Here is a 24,405-nt window from a genome sequence, read left to right on the forward strand (position 1 = left end):
ATGGAGCAGTGGTATGAAAAGAGTGATTCCAGGCATGTGCTTCTGTCTGTGAAGCTTTGGGGATGATGGTATGGTCAGCTGGGTGGGAGGAGAGAGGATGGAGGGAGAGATGATGATGGTGAGCTGGGAAAGGGTGCATAAGAAAACCACTCTGTTGGGATGCTGGGACTCCTGCATGAAGTCACTCTGCCGAATCCTGGGTCAGAGAGGCCAGAGTCAACTTTGCTTTCCAAGGGCTCTCTGGCTTCTGAGCAGAAACTGGGATGGAAACTGGGGCAATTCAGAGGAGAGGGATGAGGGAGGGACCAGACTCTGCATATGGACTGTGGATCACTTTCCAAGTGGGGCTTGGGAAGGCTAATGGGAGGAGGGATAAGACTTCAGGGAACCTCAGTGCCCGTGGTGCTGGGGGGCTCCTGGTGGAAACTAGGGAGTTGGGCAGGCCCTGTGTGTGTGTGTGTGTGTGTGTGTGTGTGTGTGTGTGTGTGTGTGTGTGTGTGTATGTGTGTGTGTGTGTGTGTATTAGTGGTGATGGGGCAGCCACGAGGCTAGCCCAGATGCCTCTAATACGAGCCATCTTTAAGTGGAGTGGAGAGAAGGGACCGACTTGTCTACTTCTTTGCCTTTCCCTCTTGTGTGTCACTATGTGCTGATGGTTTTCATTTAGGTTCCACAATCCCCCCTCATCATCAGAGATGTTTCCAGCTAACCAGGTAAGGGAGGGAAAGTTTGTTGATTCTAGTCCTACAGGGCAACATGAGAATCTGTGTGTGTGTTTGGGAGGTGGTCTGTTCCCTCTTATGCCTGGCCAGACACCCCACCTCTGAGCTCCAAAAGATTATTTGGTCAAATGTTTGCCTCCTCCTCCTCCTCCTCCTCCTCCTCCTCCTCCTCCTCCTCCATAGACATAGTTTTGGTGCTCAGGGCTCCTGAAGAAGTATACATTCCTGGCCCAAGCCACAGATTCTAACAGCCTCTGTCCAGTGGCAACCTTCTCCTAATTCCCCAGCAACCTGGTTCCTGGGAGATCGTCAGTCCTTATTGTATTTCTATTAGTGTACAATCTCCCTTCCACCTTTCCTGTGCCTAGGTACTTCCTCTAGGACAGGACCAGCTGTCCTCCTCAGAGGCCACCTAACACTCATAGGGCCCCATCTCCTCCACAGCCTTTGTCCAAGGCCACTGAGTATCATAACTGGTCCCAGTTAGCAGGCAACAGCTGCCTGCCTGGTCTCCAGTGCCTTGGGGCCAGAGGTTATTGCAATAGGCTGAGTCCAGGAGGCTGCCTGGAGCTGGGAAACAGGTTTCAGAATCAATAGTTTACGGGGTTCATGCTTGTCTGGGCTTGGGAATCAGTGAGCAAAACAGGGTGGAGGCGGCTCTTTAGCATTATTTCTTGAAATGAGGTGAGCTGGCACACATCTGCACCTGTAGCTGCTGCCTGGTGAAAGCCAGCTTTTGGCTCGAAGCCTTAACTCCTAGAGATTAATGGACAATGCAATCATATTCCTGAGAATTAGGTCCTAAAGTCACAGAAAGGGATGCAGATGGGGTCACAGGAGCAAGGTATGTGCAGACAGTTTTATTAACCCCTCAGTGACCTCCAAGATCCCCTGCCTCTCCTGAGGTCCGTCTGCTAGCCATGGGCAGCCAGTATTGGCTGGTTTGGATGGAGCATCTCAGACAGGGATCCCAGGAAGATGAGAGGGTCAGGCGCCTTGCTTTTCAACCTGTTCTTTTAGGCTGTTTGAAGAATATCCACTGTTGCTTTTTGGTGTCAGGGTGAATTATTTAATGGGGAGTGAAAACCTGCCCTCAGAGTGCCTTTCAGAACACAGAGGAATTAGGATCTTAGATTTGTTTTTCTTAATATCTCTCTTTGTTTTTCCCGGAGGGGCCCTGAGAGAGCCAGATCTTGGCTCCTTGCAGCTTAAGAAAAGGCAGTCTGGGCTCTGTCTTCACTTCCTCTTGCCCTAGCCACAAGCTACATGGCTCCCAGGAGTCAGTTTAACTCAGCACACATTGGCATTGTTAGGCCTATGGAAATCTGTCTGGCACCTGCCCTGAGACCAACATAGGGGACCCCATGGTTCATCTCATTTCTCACACCCACTCTCTTGCTCCACCAGACCTCAGAAGTTGGCAGTGAGCCCTGGGAGAGGTAAGTGACTGTCCCTATTTCTTGTCCTCTCCCTGTCTCTGAGCTTAGACTCAGTGCTTCCCCAAGCAGTGGGGAGCTCTGCAGATGGGACACCAACAACCTCCTCACACTTCACATGAGATGTTCTGCCCCACAAGATGCTGTGAGAACAGACACCTGGAACCCCAGGACCATCACATGCCAGCTCTTCAGAGGGGGGGCAATTGGCACTGGCAGTCCTGAGATCTACAGGCCACAGGAGATGTCAGGGGAGAGGGCAGGAGCTAAGTCAGAACCTAGGATTCCAGGGGCGATGATGTCAGTTCATGTGACCATCACCTATGGGAGTGGTCCCCAATATTTCTGTGTGCAATATTGGCCCAAGGATGGGTCTCTCTCAGTCCTTAGGTAACCAGGCTTACTTTTTAGGATAGAGAGGGAGGGTTGGGGTGGAGGAGAGATTCCACAGCCCAGTCAGGTTTTTGGGCTCCAGACAAGCTACCCATCTTGTCTTTACTTCTGCTATCTGCTGTATTCTAAGCCCCAGGACTCCTCTGGGCACATCCTAGATGTCTAGGGATGCTGCTTGGTTTTCTCAGGATGAGGTGAGGGAAGAAGGAGTTTGACAGGGGAACTCGAGTGTGCTGCATTTCCAGACTCTGGATGTGATGGTGGGAAGTACAGAAGTACAGGGACAGAGGACACGCTGGAAGCTCTACTGTGTGTGTGTGTGTGTGTGTGTGTGTGTGTGTGTGTGTTTTTATATGAATTTGTGTATATGTGTCTGCATGTCTATGTGTATTTATGTTTGTATGTGGTATATATATGTACATATGTGTGTTTGTATTTATATGTGTATTTGTGGGGTGTATGTTTATGGTGTCTATATGCCTGTCTGTGTGTGTGTGTGTGTGTGTGTGTGTGTGTGGTCCATGCCAGTGTGCATACCTCTGGAGGCCAGGAGAAAGCATTGGATGCCCTGGAACTAGAATAACATGAAGTTGTTAAACCAGCCCAATGTTAGTGCTGGGAATTGAAGCTGGGGTCAGGCAGGAACTTGGCATGGATCACCAGGGTGCGCAGTGTGTGCCCTGGATTGTAGTGACTTTGAACACCATCAGAGCCTAGCTTTTCAGTGCCCCTCTGGATTTGAGGAATTGGGGTTTCCCTTTCTCTGTGCACCATATCCGTCGTGCCCCATGCATAAGTGGTAGTGATCTTTCTGATGCTACCACTCAGTCCTTGAAAGTCCTGTCTACCCAACGCAACATTCTGGCAATCTGTCCAAACTCACCAAGCCCCAAACCAACATTGCTGCTAATTCCTTAATAAAAGACTGTGCTTATAAAACCCGACAACATCAAAGGAGGTTTCTAAGCCATGTACATTAGGCCTTTCATGGGGAATAGCGGGGAATAGCTAATGACAGGCAGGCTCAGTGGAACAGATATTTCATCTAATACCAGTTTGGAGAAAGTCAATTGCTGGGTGATTTCTGCAGATTAAATTACCTTTATTTGGAGGTCACCTCCTGCAGCTAGATTGAGAGAGACAGAGTCACAATATCAATGCCATCAGCGAGGTGTTAATTCACTCCACAAACAAGGGTGTCCTGCCTGCCTAGCACTCTAAAGCAGAAGGATTTTAGCAACCTCTTTCTAATATTCACGCCTGCACTGAAGGGCACATGTGTAGGTTGTATTGGGGCTGTGCACATTCATTTAAACAACTTCTTGGTAGTGTTCAAAATGTGGCAAGGGAAGTGGTAACATTTCTCCAGCCTGTGCTCTGTTATCCTGGGAGTTCAGTGATCAGGGATAGCAGAGCATTGAGGGTAGGTGGGAAACTGGGACTCAGGGAGAGGACCAACAACCAATTCTCAAGGTCAGGACTGCTGGGGAACTGTATCCTCCCAGGCTGAGGCCACATACCCCATGCTGACATTGCTCTGGCATGACCAGAAACCTTTGCACAGTAGAATCTGTTCTTCCATGTGCTGGGGGGTGAGGGCAGGGTTTCATCCTGCTCTTCTTTGATGCCTTCTACTTGGCTCATTTTGGCTTTCTTTAATTTTCAGTGGCCTGGAATCAGATTGGTTTAAAGAGTGAGCGAGTGAGTGCAGGGTCAGAGTCTGTATCAGGTTTCCCAGTGGCTAGTAGCCAAAATCTGACCCTTATAAGATATTGAGTGAAGTCCCTTATCCAATACTCCTGGGGTGAGAGACACACACTAGCCCTGTGGTGTGTGTGTGTGTGTGTGTGTGTGTGTGAAGGAGATTCGGATGCAGATGGTTTCCAAGCTTGGACACTGCCTCCCCAAGATTCAGTGTGCAGGAAACCTTCAGCTCTTATAGCTACATCTGGAAAAACTGGAGCAGGGACTCCTTATAGGATGGGGCTGGAAGGGAAACCCTTCATGGCCATTTCTTTCACATGGATTTTCTGAGTCAGTTAGCCTGGTGCAGAGGAGGCCTATCAAGCCACCAGGACTATTTTCAGTAGCTCCGCCCATTTCCCATGCCTCCCTGAAATTTCCTCCCCAGACTTCTCTTTTCAATCCCTTTGCCTCCTAATCTATCCCTATTCAAAGTCCTGATGCTTTGTCCTTGGCTAAAGCTCGGCCACTACATGTCTGTCAGAGCAGGTAGAGGTGGCTATTACCTGGAACAGGTCTTTGGGTAGAAGAATTGTCTTTTCTAACGCTGTGGTAAAATACCTGGCAAAAGCAACTTAATGAAGAAAGTTTATTCTGGACCATAGGCCACCACGGCAGGGTATTCAAGGATAGAGATAACTCTCCCCCTCCTGCCCCATAATTCTTTAGCTGCCCTCACCTGCGCTACGGACAGAGAAGGCAGCCCACCACCATCTTTATTGTCATAAGATTAAAACGACATATTAGCTCCCCGTAGAGTCCCCGCCACAATCTGCTGTTTTCCCAAGTGTAAATTTACATCTGCTCAAATTTGCTTCTGGCTTTGCTCACGTGTGTCTCGTGGTTCCCAAGCAGGTCTTGCGCAATGCTTGTCCAATGTATTCATGGGTGTTTTGTCTCTTTTGTTGCTGTGTAAATGGGATCTGGCCTCCTATTGTATCTTCTGACGGCCTGAACACATTATCGCACTGTCTGTGAGAGTGGCGTTCAGCGGGAGCCTCATTCGGGTTTCACAATTAGATTTCTTCAAAAGGCAAAGGCCTGGCTCCTTCCTCTTCAGATCCTCCCCATCTCTCGCTGTAAGTCTTGCCCTTAATAGGGGAAAACAACATTGAAAGTGGATTAGGACTAGAGAGTATGGATCTTGGACAACAGACTGGTACTTGCCTGCTTTTGGTGTTATAATCCTGGAGCTGAGGGAATAGCCTCAGCTCACTGCAGTGGACATTCTGACTCCGTGGGTGAAGAGATGTGCTTGTCACATGCCCAATCTGTGCAGCGCGTCCCCTGGAGAGCTTGGAAATAGTTGAATAAGCCAAGAAGGTCCTCAAGGGGTGAAGCCTAGGATAAAAGCTGACTCCTGCTTCCTGGTCAGGATCAGGTTTTCTTACCAGACTGGCTTTGCCTGAAAGCCCAAGGGTGACAGTCAATTTTCAGATTCCTTGAAATATCCCTTTTACAGATGGACCTATTCACATGCCTGTGTGCTGTAACTCAGTGGTTCTCAACCTGTGGGTCGTGATCCCTTTGGAGGTTGAATGACCCTTTCACAAGGGTCACCTAAGAGCATCAGAAAACACAGATATTTACATTATCGTTCATAACAGCAGCCAAATCACAATTATAAAAATAATTTTATGGTTGGAGGGAGGGGTCAACCACAACATGAGGAACTGCATTAAAGGGTCACAGCATGAGGAACGTTGTGCTCTAGTTGACCGTAAGAATTTTGCTTTGGATGTTTGTGGAGGTGAGGAAGGAGCACACAGAGGACCAGAGAGGAGCAAGGGACTAGGAAAATCCTTATGGAGCTTTCTGGCATAATCCCGTTCTTAGACATCTGTGATTCCCCCACCGTGAACCCACACCCTCATATCTCTGGCATGAGTAGGCTCTCCTAAGTCTCTACCATCACCTGAGAACAACGAAGACAGAATAGCAGTGAGTATGTCAGCTACAGATGGCCCTTCCATGGATTCTCTCATCCTCTCTCACCCTGATACTCCTTCAGGCTCTGGGTTGTCTCACTGCACATCCAAAGAAGGAAGAGTTGAAGCTCAATGCGATTACATGGGCCCTCCAAGTCTTGAGCCCAGTCATGGTCTCTCAGACCACGGCCCATGCAGTAGATCATTCTTAAGTGTGGCTCCACAAGAAGCCCTCTCTTGTATGGCACTCAGCTATGTGTACATATATGAGTGTGTCCATGTGTGCACGCACAGCAGTGTGTTGTCATGTGCAGACACATGTGCTTGTGACACCCAAGTGCATGTGCACTTCAGACCTGTGAACATGTCTGTATGCACGCATGTGCACTTTCATGTGTGTGCATATGTGCCCACGGGTATACACAATATATCCATAGGTGAGGTTCTCTCCTTCCCAGGCTGAGGTGTACGGTCTCCTCACCTACCCGTTTTCTGTGAGGTGCCCTTTGTGTGAAATGTGTGTGGACCATACATAAGTCTGCTTAAGGTCCATGGAACTTGTGGTCTCAGAAGGCAGTTGGTGTGTACAATCCAATTATGCAGTTGTTTCTCCAAGAACCTGGGCTTAGGGCAGACAGAAAATTGTATTTTATGTGGGATTGTTGGTGGGGAAAATGTTATTGGCTTTGTTGGCACTTAGATAGGCATAGCTCTTCTTTTAGCTTCTTGTTGCAGCTGCTTTGGCCATCCCAGGCCTCTTCTTGCATCCAAGAATGTATTAGGAGAGACTATGAGTCCTTGACTTGTGCTCTCCTGGATATTTAGAAGTTAATACCCAGAATTAGCACATGCAAACAGGCTCTACTGCCAGAGAATAGTGCTGCCCTGGTGGAAGATTAGGCTGGGTACTTCAAGGTGGGCATGTGCCTGGTTAATGGGCCACCTTCAGATCCAAGGGCTCTTCATACAATCTGTGTGACAAAGGCCTCTTCTGCCTTCAGGCTGGTGGAGGCATGCTTTCCACAGGGCATCTGCATCTGTTGGTCTTCTGTCACTGCCTGCGCAGCATGGCTGAGTAGGTGACTTGTTCCATGTAACCCACCATGTGCTCAATCCCTTGGCTTCCCCTCCAATCCATTCTATCATATATTCTCTGCTTTGTTTCCTTGTTCAAAAGCAAGCCCAACCAGAAGAGTACATTCTAACCCATCCTCTAGAAACTGCCCAAATCTCCTGAGAAATGGATGGTTCCCTGGAATTCCATTCATCACCAATCTCATCACTGATGCTGAATAGCCCTGCTTTTTTGCTTTATTTTGGGATTTGAGGAGGCCCAAGCATTGCTTTCAGCTTCTAGTGCCTGCCCTGTGACCTTGTGTACCTAGATTAATGATTCTCACATTCTTTCCTTGGCCATCTAAGAGGCCTATGGTCATATAGCTGTGTCTGGAGATTTGTCAGAGACTGGTGACCAGGAATCCCTTGAACCTGTACTCCCTCTCCAAAGGTAGGGTGGGGCTGATTTTCTCATGGTATAGTTCATATGTCTTATCCTTGCAGGCCACAGAACAGGGAAATGTGGGATAGATGAAATGGATAAAGGATGGATGGATGGGTGGATGGATGGATGGATGGATGGATGGATGGATGATGGACCAATTGGTGGATAAGTGGATGGATGGATGAATGGATGGATGGACCAGTGGATAAGTGGGTGGGTGGATGGATGGATGGATGGATAGATGGATAGAAAGGAGGATAAATTTCTAAGTAGGTAGGTGGTTGGGTAGGTGAAAGAATTGATCAATAGTTTAGTGGGTGTCTTTGGGTTTCTATTGCTGTGAAGTGACATCCATGACTATGATAACTCTTATAAAGAATAACATTTAATTAATGTTGGCTTGTAGTTTCAGAGCTTTAGTCCATTTTCCTCCCAGCAGGAAGCATGTCAGCTTGCAGGCAGACATGGTGCTGGAGAGGGAACTGAAGAGTTCTACATCTGGATCAGCAGGCAGCAGAAAGTGACTGGCTTGAGCTTCTGAGACCTCAAAGCCTGACCCAGAGTAACATACTTCCTCCAAAGCCATACCTCCTAATAGTGTCATCCTCTATGGGCCAAGCATTCAAACACATGAGTCTATGGGGGCCATTCCTATTCAAACCACCCCAGTGAGTGCATGGAGGGGTGAATGAATAGAGTCACAAAACAGAGAAGAGGGGTCTGACCTTGGAGCTGTTTGGTAAAGCCCTATCCCAGGACTGTCCACCTGCTCATTCCCTAAATGAGCAGGGCCAGCCCTTGCTGAGGAACCAGAATGTCCAAGGTTAGCCTGCTCCCAAGGGGAAGAGATAGCGGAACATGCGTCTGGCCTTCTGACCAGCTTGGCTGAGCTTCAGCAGGCCTGTCTGTGCCCTCAGGTCTCTGAGTGTTGATGCATTCCATTGGAGAGAAAGCTCCAAATCTCAGAGCCCTCTTTAGAAAGAATGGCACACAATTACTCTCTGTGCCATCTTGCTCTCTTTTCACCTCCTCTTCAACTGCCCTGTAGATGCCCTGCCTGCTGCCACAAGTATAGAGCCTTTCCCTGGTGGCCCTTCCATGCCAGTTGGTATAAAAATTTGGGCATGGCTTCTGCAGCAGCCTCTCGAATAAGCTCTCCACTTCTCTGTCCAGGTGTTATTTTGCTTTGTAACCATTTCCCAGAGACGGAGACTTAGAGACAGTGCTGATGGGTTCCCCACACCCCTGGGAGCATGTGACTTGAAGACAGTGGACACCTAGTACCTCAAAGGGGTGCAAGTTCTCAACAAGTTTGCCCTGTGGGCACTCTTTAGGGCAGGACTGACTGGGATGACCATTCTGAGAGTCACTGAATGTTGGTGATAAATACTGAGTCACAGTTCTTCACAGTCAGACCCATTGTCCCCTGAAGCAGCAGTTGCTGTTCCCTGGTAGAACCTCACTAACTACTACTCAGCTCATTGGATTCTTTCATCTACTGAACTATTCCCAGTTTTCAAGTTTGGTCAATTGAAAAGTTTTCACAATGATCTTTCCTATTTTTAAGGTTGGACTGAGAGAGAGAGGCCAGTCCATCTGACCACTGGGGGTCCTGAAAGATTCGGATAGGTACATCTGTCCTTTCTGCCAAGCAGAGGATGGCCAGAATGTCCAAGGTGAGCCTGCTCCCAAGGGGAGAGATAGAAGAGGATGTTTCTGACTCTTTGAACAGCTTGGCCAAGCTTCAGCAGGCCTGTCTGTGCCCTCAAGTCTCTGAACGTTGGTGAATCCCATTTGAGAGAAAGCTCCAAATCTCTCCTAGAGCCCCCTTTAGGTAGAATGGCTCTAGGATGTCCAGACTCTCTGGACTCTTGGGCACTCTGATTCCAGGTCTACCTCATCTAGCCTGTTCCCCCCTTTAGGGACATAGGATGACTTTTCCCACCTGACTGTCATTTTCACTAGTCAATATGAAGACTTTCATAATTACCACAAATCTGGAGAAGGCTGAGGCTTCCTTAGGTCTGCAACTTCAGGCTCTCAATTTTTTTTTAAATATGTTGGATGTCTCAGAACTTCCTGCACTTAGAACAGCTGCTCCCCAGCCTTCAAGGACATCTGTCTTGTCATGTCACCATCTTTGTCGTATCTTCAAGCACAGATTCTCCAAGAGACCCTTGCAGATAGATTATGCCTTCCCCCTCAACACCGGGGTGTTTGGAACACAGCTTCAATGAAAAACATACCCTCTTTCGTCTCTTCTGTTTTCCTCCCTCCTTTTATCTTTCCTTTCCTCCCTCTGAGTTCCTCCCTCCTTTCTCTTATCCATCATGACTACTACATATTTGCTATGTGTGGCAATCTACTTGGGCTGCTGGACATAGTTACAGTCAGCATGGCTGGACATGGCTGAAACTCTGTCCTCTCTCAGATCCTGGAACCTAACCTTGCCTATGAAACTGGGGCAGGTGGGGTCTGCAAGTGGCTGGATGTGAGGAAGGTATCAACTTTTGGCTGGTTTGAAAGCTTGGAGGAAGACACACAGCGGTAATATATTATGCAGGTAGGTACCCCACTCTGTGTATAAAAACTCACCCTATCCCCATAACTTTCCCACTCCTTCTCCCTCAGGCAGAACCACCTTGGAATGGACTCTGTGTAATCTCTATTTGCCATATGTTGACTGATTGATCATCTGATGAGACTGGGATCTAAGAAGAGACCAGGAGCCTCCATGATGTCCCAATGAGGACCATCAGGAGGACCTCAGCATGGAGATTACAACCTTTAACTCCCAAGATTCTGCATCCCAGCATCCCTCCCTACTCTGCTTCTCTGGAGTGTGATGAGAGACAGTTGCTCAGTGTTGTCGCTCGTTTTTATTAAGAGCTTGAGATACACTGAGAGCTATTAATGCTAGGGGAGAGAGAGCAGCGTGGTGGTGTTGCGCTGTTCGGAAAGCCTTCCTCTCATGCGCTTCAGAGTCCATTTGTCATCTAGAAATGGGTGTGGAGATGGTGCAGAGGGAGACACAGCTCATGAGGAGGTGATCACTGAGTGCTTTCAAACACTCTCAAAGTGCTGTTTGGGCCAGACTAATCCTGAGAGCACTGATCTGAGAGCCTGGGGAGCCCTTTACAGAACTCCTGCTGCTGGGGCAGGGGCAGAGCCAAGTACAGATGGCCTGCTGTGACAGAGGTCACCAGGACCCATTGCTACACTTGGGCTTGATTGAAACCACCTTTATGGAATACACACACACACACACACACACACACACACACACACACACACACAGAGAGAGAGAGAGAGAGAGACAGACAGACAGACAGACAGACAGACAGACAGACAGATATGGTCATACATGCACACAGTCATAGAAGCACATACATATACATAGGCTCTGCATATATCATGTAGAGATGTGGACACACAGACCCACAGAAGCTGGGACTACTTAACTTGGATGTCTATTGCTGTGTAGCAAATTTTGGCTGGAAGCTTCTTTTTTAGCATCCTCAGGCAACAGAAAGCGTGACTGCTGTGTGCTCATTTGGAGGTCTGATGAGGAGCCACTGGCTCCACAATCTGGCCTGGCTTTTGGCTGGATTCAAAACTTCATAGGCCATGGACAGGTGGGTGCCTCCCTTGGTGCCTATGAATGGAGCTAATTCATCTCAAAATGCCATAATGAATGGAGGGTGAATGAAAAAGGCTAGAGTGGCCTTTTGCTTAAAATTTTAATGTATCTACCTATGTGTATGTTTGTGCACCACCTTTATGCCTGGTGCACACAGAGACCAAAACAGGCATAAGATCCCCTGAATCTGCAAGAATATTGCAGCTGATTTTAAATTGCCAAACTCTGGAAGAGCAGCCAGCGTTCTTAATGGCTGAGCATCCATCCAGCCCTTGGGTTACCTTTTTGAGACTCAGCCTCAGAGTGACCGCTTCGTCCCTGTTGGAAACAAGCCACATCTCTTTTGCCTTACTTCTATTTATCAGAAGTATGACCTTAGATTTGTCTCACATTCATAGGCAGGGGGAAGTCTCCAGAGCATAGACCCCAGTGGCAGAGGTCCCCACACCCCTTGCAGAAGTGGCCCCAGCAACCACTGAAGACTCTTATTACAAGAAGAGGTTCCTTGTGCCTATGGTGGGAGGCTGTAAGCCCTTCCTCTGCTGCATGAACCAATGGACTGAGTCTGAGCACCTGAGGGTGAGGCATGCTCAGGCAGATTTGTGCTGGACTCACCACTAGCCTAGAGGCATTGCACTGTGTTGGTTGCAGAGACCTACCGTTCCCTCAGGTGTTCAGCGTTGATGGAGAGGTCTTTTCCAAGGAGTAGAAGAGAGGGAGAGGGAGCAGAGTCAGCAGGAAGCCAATGCTCTGGCCCAGGAGGAGGAAACAGGTTCTTTGCATTGTGAGTATCTAGCTTCAAGTGTAAGGGTCCCTGGTGGTGAGTCTTGCTTCTGCTGGGTCCAGAAGCAACGCCTGCCTCCCTGGAAGACAGCAAGGCAGATACAGTCCTCGGAGCTGATGATCCCCTGAGGCCTCAGCAAGGATGGGTGTTCATTCCTTTTTATTAACGCACAATCTCTTCATCAAAAGTGGATGTCTTGTTGAGTTTCTCGTCTTCCACTAGTTATTAAAAATCAAGCCAAGTTGGAACACGAGCTGGAAAGATGGCCTTTCACAGGAGTGGTTGGCAGAATGGATTTCAGCACATCAAGTATCACACTGCTTTCCTGAGCAGGGGAAAGAGAAGAAGGGAAGAGAGAAGAGGAGAGGAGGAAAGGAAAAGGGAAAGAGGAGCAGAGGACAGAGGACAGGCACAGCAGGACTAATAGAGCATAGGGTAGCAGACCCAACAAAGCACTTAGTATGACAGCAGGAGCTTGGAGTCTGAGGTTGGAACTAGGCTGAGAAGGACAGTGTTCCCCAGTGCTGCCCACTTGAAGGTGCTGACCTCATGCTGACTTCGGCTTAGCAAGAACTGGCTTCTTTAGGTGGGAAGGGCTTAGCTGATTAGACAGGTGAGGACTCAGGTGACAAGGCCATGCAGGGGATGTAACATTTAGATATCAAGTGTCTGTTGTCTGCCTTCCATCTGTCTGTCTATCTGTCATATGTTTCTATCAGCTATCTATCTACCTATCTCTCATCTATTTCTAGCACTATAATATATCTCTATCTATCTATCGATCTATCTATCTATCGATCTATCTATCTATCTATCTATCTATCTATCTATCTATCTATCTATCTATCATCTGTAATCATTTATCTATATCTCCCTGTCCATTTATCTATCTATCTATCTATCTATCTATCTATCTATCTATCTATCTATCTATCTATCTGCTATCTATCTATCAGCTATCTATCAGCTATCAATTTTATATCCATCAATCTATCTACCTTTCTTCTACCATCCACATATTTTGTTTATCTATCAGTCATTTACCATCTATTATGCCTATTTGTCATCTGTTTGTCTATCAGCCCTCTCCTATAATCTGTGTATCTTTTTGTCCATCAATCAATCCTCTGTTATTCACTGATTGGACATTAGGTGTACCTTTTAGATTAAGAATAATAAAAACAGGATATTGTTCTTCCACAATCACGGCCTCCTGGCATTCCTTCCCCAGTGTGAACCAGAGTTCTGACTTAAAGCATTTTCCTTCTCTATAATGAACTCCTTCTCTTTGTGTTTGCTTACTAGCTCTTTGAGACTATCAAACAATGTCTCATGACCATGCTCACTATATCCCCCTCTTCCCTAAGACCCAACCCTCCCCTCCCCTTCCAACTCTACTCACATCTCTGTCAAGGCAAGTCCTCCCAGGAAACTCTCCCTGCATTTTTTCTTACACACACACACACACACACACACACACACACACACACACACACACATGCACACCCTCTTAGCTAGTTCATTGGTTTCTAGAATTTCCTTGCCATCATTTATTTACAACTTTAAAAATTATGCTAAATTATGCGTGGCTTTAAAATGTACCATTCTGACTGTTCCATGTGCATCATTCTGCGGCATTGAAAGCTCACATTGTATAGCATCATTCATCTACAGAACTCTCCTCCTGCCAAAGCAAAGCTCCACATCTTCATGCCCCATCTGCACCACCATTCTTTTGGGGGCTCTGTGAGTCATCTATCTATCTGTTCCCTTTCTTTACCCACTTAGCTATGTATTCTTTTGTATTGGATGTGTGGTCTTTCAGTGGAGTACGGTCAGCTTACACCCTTCCTTTCCCAGTCACAAGCAGTAGTCTATAGCTCTGCTGCTATGGGTGGGATTTCATGCCCAAATCCCATCTCCATCTATCTATCTATCTATCTATCTATCTATCTATCTATCTATCTATCTATCTATCTAATGTTCCCATTTTATATCCATTTACCTACCTACCTTCTATCATCCACATGATTCATCCAATATGAATCAGACTACTCCATACTCCATGTAAATAGTATCATTCAGAATTTGTCATTTTGTAACTGCCTGATGTCATTTATTGTGTCTTCCAGGTCCCATTTGTACTGTGTTATAGGAACATCTTCCTTCTTCAAGCCGACTGATGTTCCCTGGCATCTACAACCCTCGCACATTTTACCCACTTGTCTATTGATGGGCACTCCAGTAACTGCCACATTTACACTGTTGTGAATAACACTATCATGGCGTGAGTGTGTGAGCATTTCTTCAAAACTCAGCTTTCAGTCTGTTTAGGTATAATTCAGAAGTGGGCTTTCTGGATGCATGGTAATTAATTCCATTCTTATTTTTTGAGAGAAGCTGCCACACTGTTTTGCACAGTGACTGCCAAATTTTATATCCCTACTGTCAGCGAACAAGCATTTCAAAGTCCTCACATCCTCACCAGCACTTACTGCAGTCTGTTTTAAGGTGTATTCTAATTGGTGTGTGCTGATTAGACTCTTGTAAATTTTTACTGAAGATCTATTCAAGCCTTTGATTTTTTGTCTAATTTTATTAATTCTTTGAGAGTTTTATATAATATGTTTTGATCATATTCATACCCCAACCCTTCCCTTTTCCATGTTCCCTTTCTTTACCCACTTAGCTACGTATTCTTTTGTATTGGATGTGTGGTCTTTCAGTGGAGTACGGTCAGCTTACACCCTTCCTTTCCCAGCCACAAGCAGTAGTCTATAGCTCTGCTGCTATGGGTGGGATTTCATGCCCAAATCCCATCTCCATGCTGGGGTTTTGTCTGGCTTAAGTTTCAGGTTTTGTGCATGCTCTCAGAGCCAGTGTGAGCTCATAGAGCTGCATCCCTGCTGTGTTCAGAAGATACCGTTTCCATCACCTCTGGTTCTTACATTTTTTTCCCACCTTGTATTAGTTAGGGTTCTCTAAGGAACACACCTGATAGGAGGAATATATATGGAATGTATTAGAGTGGCTTATAGACTGTGGTCCAGCTACTCCAACAATGGCTGTGTCTCAATGGAAATTACAAGAATCCAATAGTTGTTCAGTCCACAGCTGATCTTCAGTACATGCCAGAATCCTCAACAAAACACAGGCTCTAATGACAGTGGAGATGAACAGACTTTCTTCTTCCATGTCCTTTATAGGCTGCCAGCAGAAGGTGTGGCCTGAATTAAAGGTGGAGTTTCTCACTTCAAAAGATCTGGATTAATGGTGTGTCTTCTTCTCACTTAAAAGAATACATATCAAAAGTCGGTCTTTCTGCTTCAAATGATTTTATTTATAGAAAAAAATCCCTCAGAGATGTCCACAGCCACTTCGGATTTACTTGAATCTAGATGGAGAAATGTAGACAACCAAGAGTATCCATCTTGTACGTCCTCTTCCACAAGGATCCCTGGGCCTTGAGAGGAGAGAGTGCAGTATGTATGTTCCATCTGGGGCTGAGCATTCTGTAATCTCCTACTTTCTGGCTAAAAGTGGGCCTTTCTGTTAATAACCATCTACTATAAATAGAAGCTTATACATTGTTGGGAGGTAGTTTAATACTATGTCCATTTAGCAAAATAATGGTGGACGTCAACCTGCTTGTTATTGAGGTTCAGGAATCTGTATAGTCTACATATTGATCTCTTATCAGATATGTGATCCCCCCCCCCATCTTTCTGCTTGCCATTTTACTCCACTTATATTAGGAAGTATAAGTTGTAAATTTTTCCCTGGATTCCAGTTTGCCTCTCTCCCCTTGCTGCTGATGTCATTGGTATCCTGTTCAAGAAGCCGCCACCCTCACAATGCTGGGATGCTTTTGTCTTACATTTCCTTCCAAGAATTTTGATGTTTTCGGTTTTACACTTAGATCTCAGAGCCCATTCTTAATTAATTCTTAATTAACTTTGTATAACTTTGTATGGAAAGATAGGGGTCCCAGTTCATTCTTTTTGCACATGAGACCTAGTTTCTTTAACCCCATTTGCTGGGTAGACCTCTCTTAGCTTACTGCCTTCTGTTTATTTTTCTTGTCTAATGGCTTTGGTCAGGCCTTCTAGTAACTGTGCTGAACAGAAGGGTTAAAGCAAGCCTTTTTTGTGGCTGATCTTTGAGAAAAGCATTCAATTTTTTTTTCAACGTTAAACGTGTTACTCTTGAAGGTTTCACATATATTGTGGTGGCATGAATATGCTTGACCCAAGAAATGGCACTACTAGGAGGTGTGGTCTTGTAGGAGTAGGTGTGGCCTTATTGGAGGAAATAAGTCACTCTGTGGGTGGGCTTTATGCCTCCTCCTCCTCCTCCTCCTCCTCCTCCTCCTCCTCCTCCTCCTCCTCCTCCTCCTCCTCCCATGAGCCAGTCTTATCGTATTTGCTTTCAGAACAAGATATAGAACTCTCAGCTCCTCCAGAACCATGCCTGCCTTGATTACTACCATGCTCCAACCTTAGCGATAATGGACTGAACCTCTGAACCTGTAAGCCAGCTCCAATTAAATGTTGTCCCTTATACGACTTGCCTTGGTTCATGGTGTATCTTCATAGCAATGGAAACCCCAAGTCAGGCATATATGATTTTATTATGCTGAGATTTCTTTCTAATCTATGTGTGTTGAGTGTCTTTACTATGGATGGAGCTTGAATTTCATCAAATCCTCTTTCTGCATCATTTGAGTTGGTCACATAATTTTGTTGAAGGATGCTACAGTAACCAATTTCTTTTCACAGTCAGGACCACCACAGAATCCCAGATACAAATCCCTCCTGATCAGAGGGCATGGCTATTTTAGCATGCCGACTAAAATTGTTGGCTAGTATTCTGTTGTGTATTCATAAAAATATTGTTCTGTAGTTGTATTTTATTCCAGTGTCTTTGCTTTCTAGACCATGCTGGTCCTATAATATGAGTTAGGAAGTGTGTGAGACCAGTATAAATTCTTAAAATGTTTTCCTTACTTACTTTTGAAAGATAATTTTGCAGAGCATGGAATTCTGGGTTGTTGTTTTCTTCTCTAACACTTTAAATATTTCACTCCAGCCTACTCTCACTTGGGTGGCTTCTGAGGGGAAGCTAGATATGATGTTTAATCTTTTCTTTAGATAATGTGGTTTACACACTGAATTCTTTCAAGGCTAAGAAAAAAAGCACTTTGATTTTATGAAGTTAGAGTATGGTGTGCCTAACTAACAGGGTTTGAGTATTTGGGGCGGGGATAGTAATCTGTTTGATGCACTTTGAGATCCTTGGATCTGTGCTTTGGTGCCTGCTCCCAATTCTGTTAAACATTAACACTCATCATTTCAAATGTGTCCCTTGTCCCTTCCTCTCTCCCCTGCCATTCCCATCACATACATGCATTTGTACCTTGACAGTCCCTGAATATCCTGTTCTATTAGTCAATCATTGTATCTTCTTCTTTTTAGTTTTAAAGGCTTCTACTAAGATGTCCTCAAGCATAGAGGACATCCCCTCTCAACTATGTCATCTGCTAATGACCCAACTGAAAGCAGAGTCTGCTGTGGTTGCTTGTGGCCCTTGCCGTTTCTGTGGTTTTGGTTTCTACTGTGTGTTTCCATGCCTTCCTGCACACGTTCCTGATGCCTCTCTCTTCGTGTTTTAGAACTCTTAGCTGCTAAGTGTTAGCTAAGGCTTAACACATTAGTCACTGCTGCTCTGAATTCCCAATCCCAAAATCCTTACCCTGTCTCCTTCTGATATCGGCTCTGCCATTTCAGATCAGGGTTTTGCCGCTGAATATGCCTTGTGACCTCCTTCTTGATGGCTATTCACGACGCGCAGAGAAAAACAAGCTACTGTAGCTTGGTTTGTGGTGGTGTGCTGAGATGGAAAGGAAAGGAAGAAGTGTTTGTTGGATCTTGAATTCATTCTCAGTCTGTTAGTGAACCTCTGGCTGTCCGGGATGTGAACTCCACAGCACCCCCTGTTGTTTCATCTCATTCACCATGACAAACAGGCCTGAGCAGCAATAAGAAGCCACACACTCACATATAGATTAGTCAAAAAAAAAAAAAAAAAAAATCATGCACTTCAGCGACACCAAATTCTGAGCAGAAGGTGGAGCAAGAAGAAGCCAGGGCATTACTGAGGGGTTGCAGAATGGTGCAGCTTTTTGGAAGATAGAACTTACCAAACCAAACTCTCCCACTCCAGGATTTTGGGACCATAGGCTCTGATCCTAACCCAGAGGAGCAGAAAACATGCATAAACATGTGCATGCACACAGATAGACACACACACACACACAGGCTCTGATCCTAACCCAGAGGAGCAGAAAACATGCATAAATATGTGCATGCACACAGATAGACACACACACACACACACACCGAGAGAGAGAGAGGGGGAGAGAGAGAGAGAGAATACCTAGGAGAGTAGATACCATGCAACATGGAATATGACCTAGCACTGGACAGAAAGGAGCTGTCACATTCCTCATTCAGAAACACTCATACTGTCAGAAGTCATCTAACGCCATGTGTGGCCATTCGGTGACTCTGGCTCACTGGTTTTATTCAGGTTTTGCATCTCAGCTGGGCACTGGTTTTTGTTTATGTTTGATTTTTGTTTTTGTTTTGTTTTGTTTTTTCCTGTTTCTAGCTTCAGAGTGTGTCCCAACTCTGAGGACATCTGGCATAGTATAGGGTCACCCAAGCACCCCTGTATCCTGGATGAGGCGCTCAAAAGAGCAAGGGCATCCTTCTCTGGACAGCTGTGACACACTTGCTGTGACAAGGACAAGGCAGCAGAAAGCACAGCTGCCTACTGGTTGTCAGGATCTGGGTCGCTGAGGGCCTGGATCCTTCCCTCTGGGAAGACAATGAAAAACCTCTGAGATGACAGTACATGCTCTCACAAACTAGGACAAAGACAGCAGGCAGCAAACAGCAGTCACCACTCAGCTCTCAGCAAGCAGCCTTTTGCCTAACCACCAGGAGCCAGCCACCTCCCAGTCCTAGTCATGCTGGCAGGGACCATGAACTGCAGAGGAGATGGATATGGGAGGAAGACACCCAGAAGCACCTGTGTGGCATGGAACCTTGCCTGTCACTGAGAGAGTTCAGGGAATGGGAGATGACAAAGGAGCCCTTCAGTTAGAGAGGAGACAGGCATGGGTTTGCAGTTGAAGGGTGTCAGCTGATACTGTTGGCTGTGGCTCATCCTGAACTGTCCTGGGGTACCTAGAAGTATCCTGAGCCATCCTGTGTATCTTGGATGTCTTGGGCTATCTTGGGGAGTAGGGGATATCCTAGGATGATTTAAACTGTCTTGAGGGTCCTGAGATATCCTTAGCACTCCTGAATTCTCATGCTAGATGTGACTTATGGCCGCTCCAGATAACTTTGAAACTCTGAGCAGATGATTACCTCTTTATCATTCCGTCTTCACAATAGCCGCTAACTTGGGAGTAGATAGTGTGGGCCAGGATGCTGCAGGACAACGCCAGAGAACAAACATGGAACTCCCCCATTAGGAAAGAGACAATTACCCCTCCTCTCCCCGACCCAGGAGTGCATGCTGATTTTGCTTCCATGGAAATGGATAGAAAAACCCTCACGTTAATAAATCTTAAAGTTCCTAGCACCCGAAGTCTTTGGGGTCTTTCCCACTGTTATCTACGTCAGGGTTCCAGGAGGTATCAGTCCCTCCCCACTAACTGCTGTCACGAGAGAATGCCCTTTATAGCCTCATTGCCCCTTCAAGAGGATCCGAGAACCCTGGAGGCAGAAGGCAGCTCCTACCTCTCAGCCCCAAAAGGTAGGTAGAATAGGGAGAGGCAGAAGTGAGCCACACCCACATCTCCCACCCGCCCACTCCCTATTCCATTTTTTTATTGACCAGCTCTCCTATCCTTTTGAAATATTTTAATTTTGTATACACGATGATGTATTATGACATTTTAATGTATACACTGGAACACACACACTTATACCTTGCTCCCTTTTATCCCTCTGTCCCTCCCGCCTTTCTTCTGCATCCTCTTCATCTTCCTATATAGCCCCGTTTATGCTTTCATGCCACATGCCCCAAAAGCATCTTTCCATCCTGTTTATTGCAGCACTATCCAATAGTCAAGGTATGGAACCGTCAACATATGAATGGATGAAGAGAATGTGGTCTACGTGCACAACAGAATCATATTCAGCCATAAAGAAGAACAAAATAGTGCCATTTACAGGAAAATGGGGGAGAACTGGAGAGTGTCCTACTAAGTGAAATAACTTGAGCCTGGCAGGATCAGACAGGTCCTGGCTATGGGAAACACCAAAGTTCTCCTCCTCAGCTCTGATGCTCTGGCCAGTTCCGGCTCAACTTATTTCAGAGGAAATCCAGACAACTGTGACCAGGCATGGTCATAAAGGCTTCAGGCAACCACAAGGCATACAGTGACCTTGCTTTGACTTTAGGGCACCACAGAGCATGAGAAGAATGGTAAGTCTGCAAGAATAGAGGCCCTGGCTTTTGGGTGTGTAGAAATGTGGCCCTCAAAAGGACCCATAGGAGCTGCCAGCACTACCTCCACTCTGTACTACCATCCTTAGAGTCCAAACCCTACAGGCTATCAAGGACATATGTATTTACTGAGAGACAAGGTTAGTCTTGGCCATAAGCCTCTAAAGCTTCACAAGACCCTGGATTCTATGACAGGAAGATCTGCTAGAGCTACACCTATTCTAGGAGGCGTATAACAGGTAGGGTCCTTGAAACTTACCACACCCTCTTTTCCTATGACAACCCTATGAATCTTTCCTCTCAGTGTATACCAAGATACCCCACCATGGTTGCTTCTGTGTGAAATGGATCCTATATCCCAGTACCTTAGCCTCTACAGGTAGTAGTTCCAATTGCCCAGAATAACACCAGTAGCTGGTCAAATGCCAGACAGAAAAGTATGATGACCCAGGGATCAATTAAACTTGTTTGGACAGCTACTTGATGCAGAGACTACGCAGTGTTCCTCTGATTAATCCACCATCCACAGATTCATCCATCCATTCATTTACCTATTCATCCATCTACCTGCCCACCCACTCACCCATCCATCCATCCATCCATCCATCCATCCATCCATCCATCCATCCACCCATCCATCCATCCACTCAACTATCCATCCATCCATTCACTCAGCAATTCATCCAACTATTTTCTACACATCCATTTTTCTATACATTTGTCCACTCATCTACCTACCCATCTAATTATTCATTGCCTCCTCATGTTTGCTATGGGACTATGGTTGTTTGAATAGGAATGGCTTCTATAGGTTCATATATTTGAATACTTGGCATTAAGGAGTGATACTACTTACGAGGGGTTAGAAGACGTGGCCTTATTGGAGGAAGTGTGTCAGTAGGGTGTGCTTTGGGGTTTCAAAAGTTCAGTCTGGCCTGTTGTCTCTCTCTTCCTTCTACTACCTTCAGATTTGGATATAGAACTTTCAGCTACCATGTCTGCCTGCATGCCACCATGCTCCCTGCCATGAAGATAATGGGAGAAACCTCTGAAACTGTAAGCAAGCCCTGGTTAAATTCTTTCTTTTCGTTAAGAGTTGCCATGGTCATGGTGTCTCTTCATAGTAGAACACTGACTAAGAAAAGGACTTTGCTCCATTGATTTAGCATTTCATTGTTCCAGGGGCTGAGAGATGCCCAGAAATGGGAGCAGGGAGGGGTCTTACCCTCTATGACCTTCATTCAATTGCAGAGTCAATGTGATAAATATGTAAATCAGTTACACACATATTTCATGAAGATGAAAGTAGAGTGGTTTGAGAAATCTGGTGGTTAGTGAAAGATGGGCCTGTTGCATATGGGAGCAAGGATGGAGAGATCAGAGGTGAGTCAGCAGGGTACAATATCACAAAGGAGCCACGGCCCTCCACCCACACTTCACATCATCTTGGAGCAAAGTCAGGGTTTTCATGAACCTGGAGCCCATGCACTGCATTCATGAAAGCAGTCAATGTGTCTCTCCTGGTTTTGTAAAGGAAATGGACAGAGACCAGAACATTCTCATGGGAACCTGGCTTGAAAGCCAAGGCTTGACTAGATAGAATGCATCCTACAGATAGATGGGCCTTGGACTGTTCCCAGAAAGACAAAGCACTACCCAGCACAGGGCTTGAGGAGGGACTATTCCAGATCCAGCTTCTAACCATTACAGGTGAAACCTTTGCACTTGTAGCATCCTGTGTGAGCCCTCCTGACCATACATGGTCTTCTATTGATGCCTCAAGGTAGTGATAGGGAAAACGAGTCCTGACATTATAGAGGGCCTCTGTCTGATGAGTAGTGGTAGCAGAGAGTGTATGTGTCCCCTCTCAGCATCTCTGATGAATTGGTTTCAGTGCTTCCTGTGGATAAAATCCAAGGTTGATTACGGCCCTTATTCAAAATTGTGTAGCATTTGCATGAAACCAACACATAACCCTCCTCAAATTATAAGCCAGCTCTAGGTGATTTGAACAGCTACATTTTTGAAATGCTGGGAAGAGCTGTGTATTGCCTAATGAATGAGGACAAGGAGAAATACACACACTCAGTATAGATACAACTGTTGTAGGCTAACTTCATAGTACATGTCAGCTATAGCAGCATATTTTTTTCTTTTAAGTCTGAGAATTTTATTCATGCAGACAATGAAACATGAGTGTATTTCCCCTTCATTCCTCTCTTTCAACTCCTCCCACCTTTCCAACTTTATGTCTTTTTGGTGTTGCTATTAACCCAATGGATTAATAAGTGCTGCACATCAGCACGTGGATGTAGGGTCATTCATGCGAAACCAACAGTGGTCACACCCTCAATTAAGACTGATTCTCTCTCACCCAGGAAATTTCAAATATCTAATATTTGTTGGATCTGCAGCTCAGAACCTCTAGAGATAAGCAGACAAATATCTTAAAAGATAACCAACCACCAGGGCTGGGAACATGTCTGTTTAAAATGCTTACCATGCACATATGGAGCCTAAGTTTGACACCTGCAAACAGTGTTCAAGGAAAAGCTAGACATGGTGGTTTCAACACTGGGAATGCATAGACAACCAGATCCCTGGGACTCACTGGCCAGCCTTGTCTACTCTGAGTTACGGGTCAATGAGAGACTCTGTCTCCAAGACCCAAGGCAGACAGCACCTAAGCAAAGCACCTCAGGTTGTTCTTGGCCTCACACACATTCACACATGTGTGCACCCACCCACCCACCTCCACACCACACCACACCACACACACACACACACACACACACCAAAAACCAAAAACAAGTACTATCTACTATCATCCCACATACATGCTTAAGGCCCATGAGGCCACCCAGATCCCCTTTAGTGTTGCCCCACTGTGAATGGCCTGTTTTAGCTCAGATTCCCCTGAAGCAGTGGCTCTTCTGGCTAAGCAGGGCAGGAAGTCCCTTCCCTGACACGCTGCAAACAGCTACCATAGCCATTGGCCCCTTGCAGAACATGTGAATAGAGGCATTCACTTCCCTGCCTGTTTTTGGTCCTTGGCACACTCTCGGGCAAAATGGGAGATTTGGGTGTACAGAGAGGCACTGACTAGAGATGGGTGAGTGTGGCTGTGTGGGAGATAGGTGATCTGGCTTTGATATTGTGGAATTCTGTTCTCTGGGCATGACTTGGTCTTTTGTTTTCTAGAAAAATCAAAGCAACTATATCAACTGCATGAGACCCTCAGGAGATCGGACCTATAAATGTACCTTCCCAAGAGTTGGATGGTCCTAATCCCCTTACCTGAAATTCCAGGCACAAGCTCCCTCCAGCCATCTCTCCTGGAGTGTTAGGGTATACAGGAGATGGAAGACACCAATGATGCAGTTTTCCTGAGTCATCACCCATTCTGGAGTGTGACTCTTAGGTGAAGTCATTAACTTCAATGCCCATGTTCCTGGATGGAACGCCTGACTCACATTCCTCCACATCACTCCAATAAACTCACTGTTTCACATGCTGGACCTGGATGGAATCATTTACATAGCATTTTTGTTGTTGTTGTTCTCTCTGGGGTGAAACAGACTCCCCAGGAAATGTTAAGCAACAGATGTGGTCAGGCCTCTCATGACCAGGGCACTTGAGAAAGACGGATGCTTCGGGCTCTGGAGGGACTGCTTGTCACCAGAACACATGGGGGAGGGTTTACAGAGGATCAGCTCTGTGACACTAATGAAGGCC

General features: G+C 46.1%; 2 long non-coding RNA genes across 5 annotated transcripts in view; both read left to right on the forward strand.

Annotated features, from left to right (window-relative positions):
• Gm35599 overlaps positions 1 to 24,405 on the forward strand; it is a 141,148-nt gene that overhangs the window by 9,642 nt on the left and 107,101 nt on the right. The gene's annotated exons all lie outside the window — the stretch shown is intronic.
• Gm35711 lies at positions 965 to 24,188 on the forward strand. Of its 3 annotated transcripts, XR_384325.4 has the most exons (7): positions 965 to 1,566; positions 2,130 to 2,161; positions 9,291 to 10,286; positions 14,280 to 19,974; positions 20,276 to 20,649; positions 21,639 to 21,726; positions 23,872 to 24,188. It is a non-coding gene; the product is annotated as a predicted gene, 35711 (long non-coding RNA). The 3 variants fall into 3 exon arrangements; XR_003951505.1 differs by lacking the exons at positions 965 to 1,566; positions 2,130 to 2,161 and adding an exon at positions 8,533 to 8,546 and having other exon boundaries at positions 10,155 to 10,286; XR_001781736.2 differs by lacking the exons at positions 965 to 1,566; positions 2,130 to 2,161 and having other exon boundaries at positions 8,363 to 10,286.

This window comes from Mus musculus, chromosome 15 (genome assembly GCF_000001635.26).
Source record: "Mus musculus strain C57BL/6J chromosome 15, GRCm38.p6 C57BL/6J".
Lineage (NCBI taxonomy): Eukaryota > Metazoa > Chordata > Mammalia > Rodentia > Muridae > Mus > Mus musculus.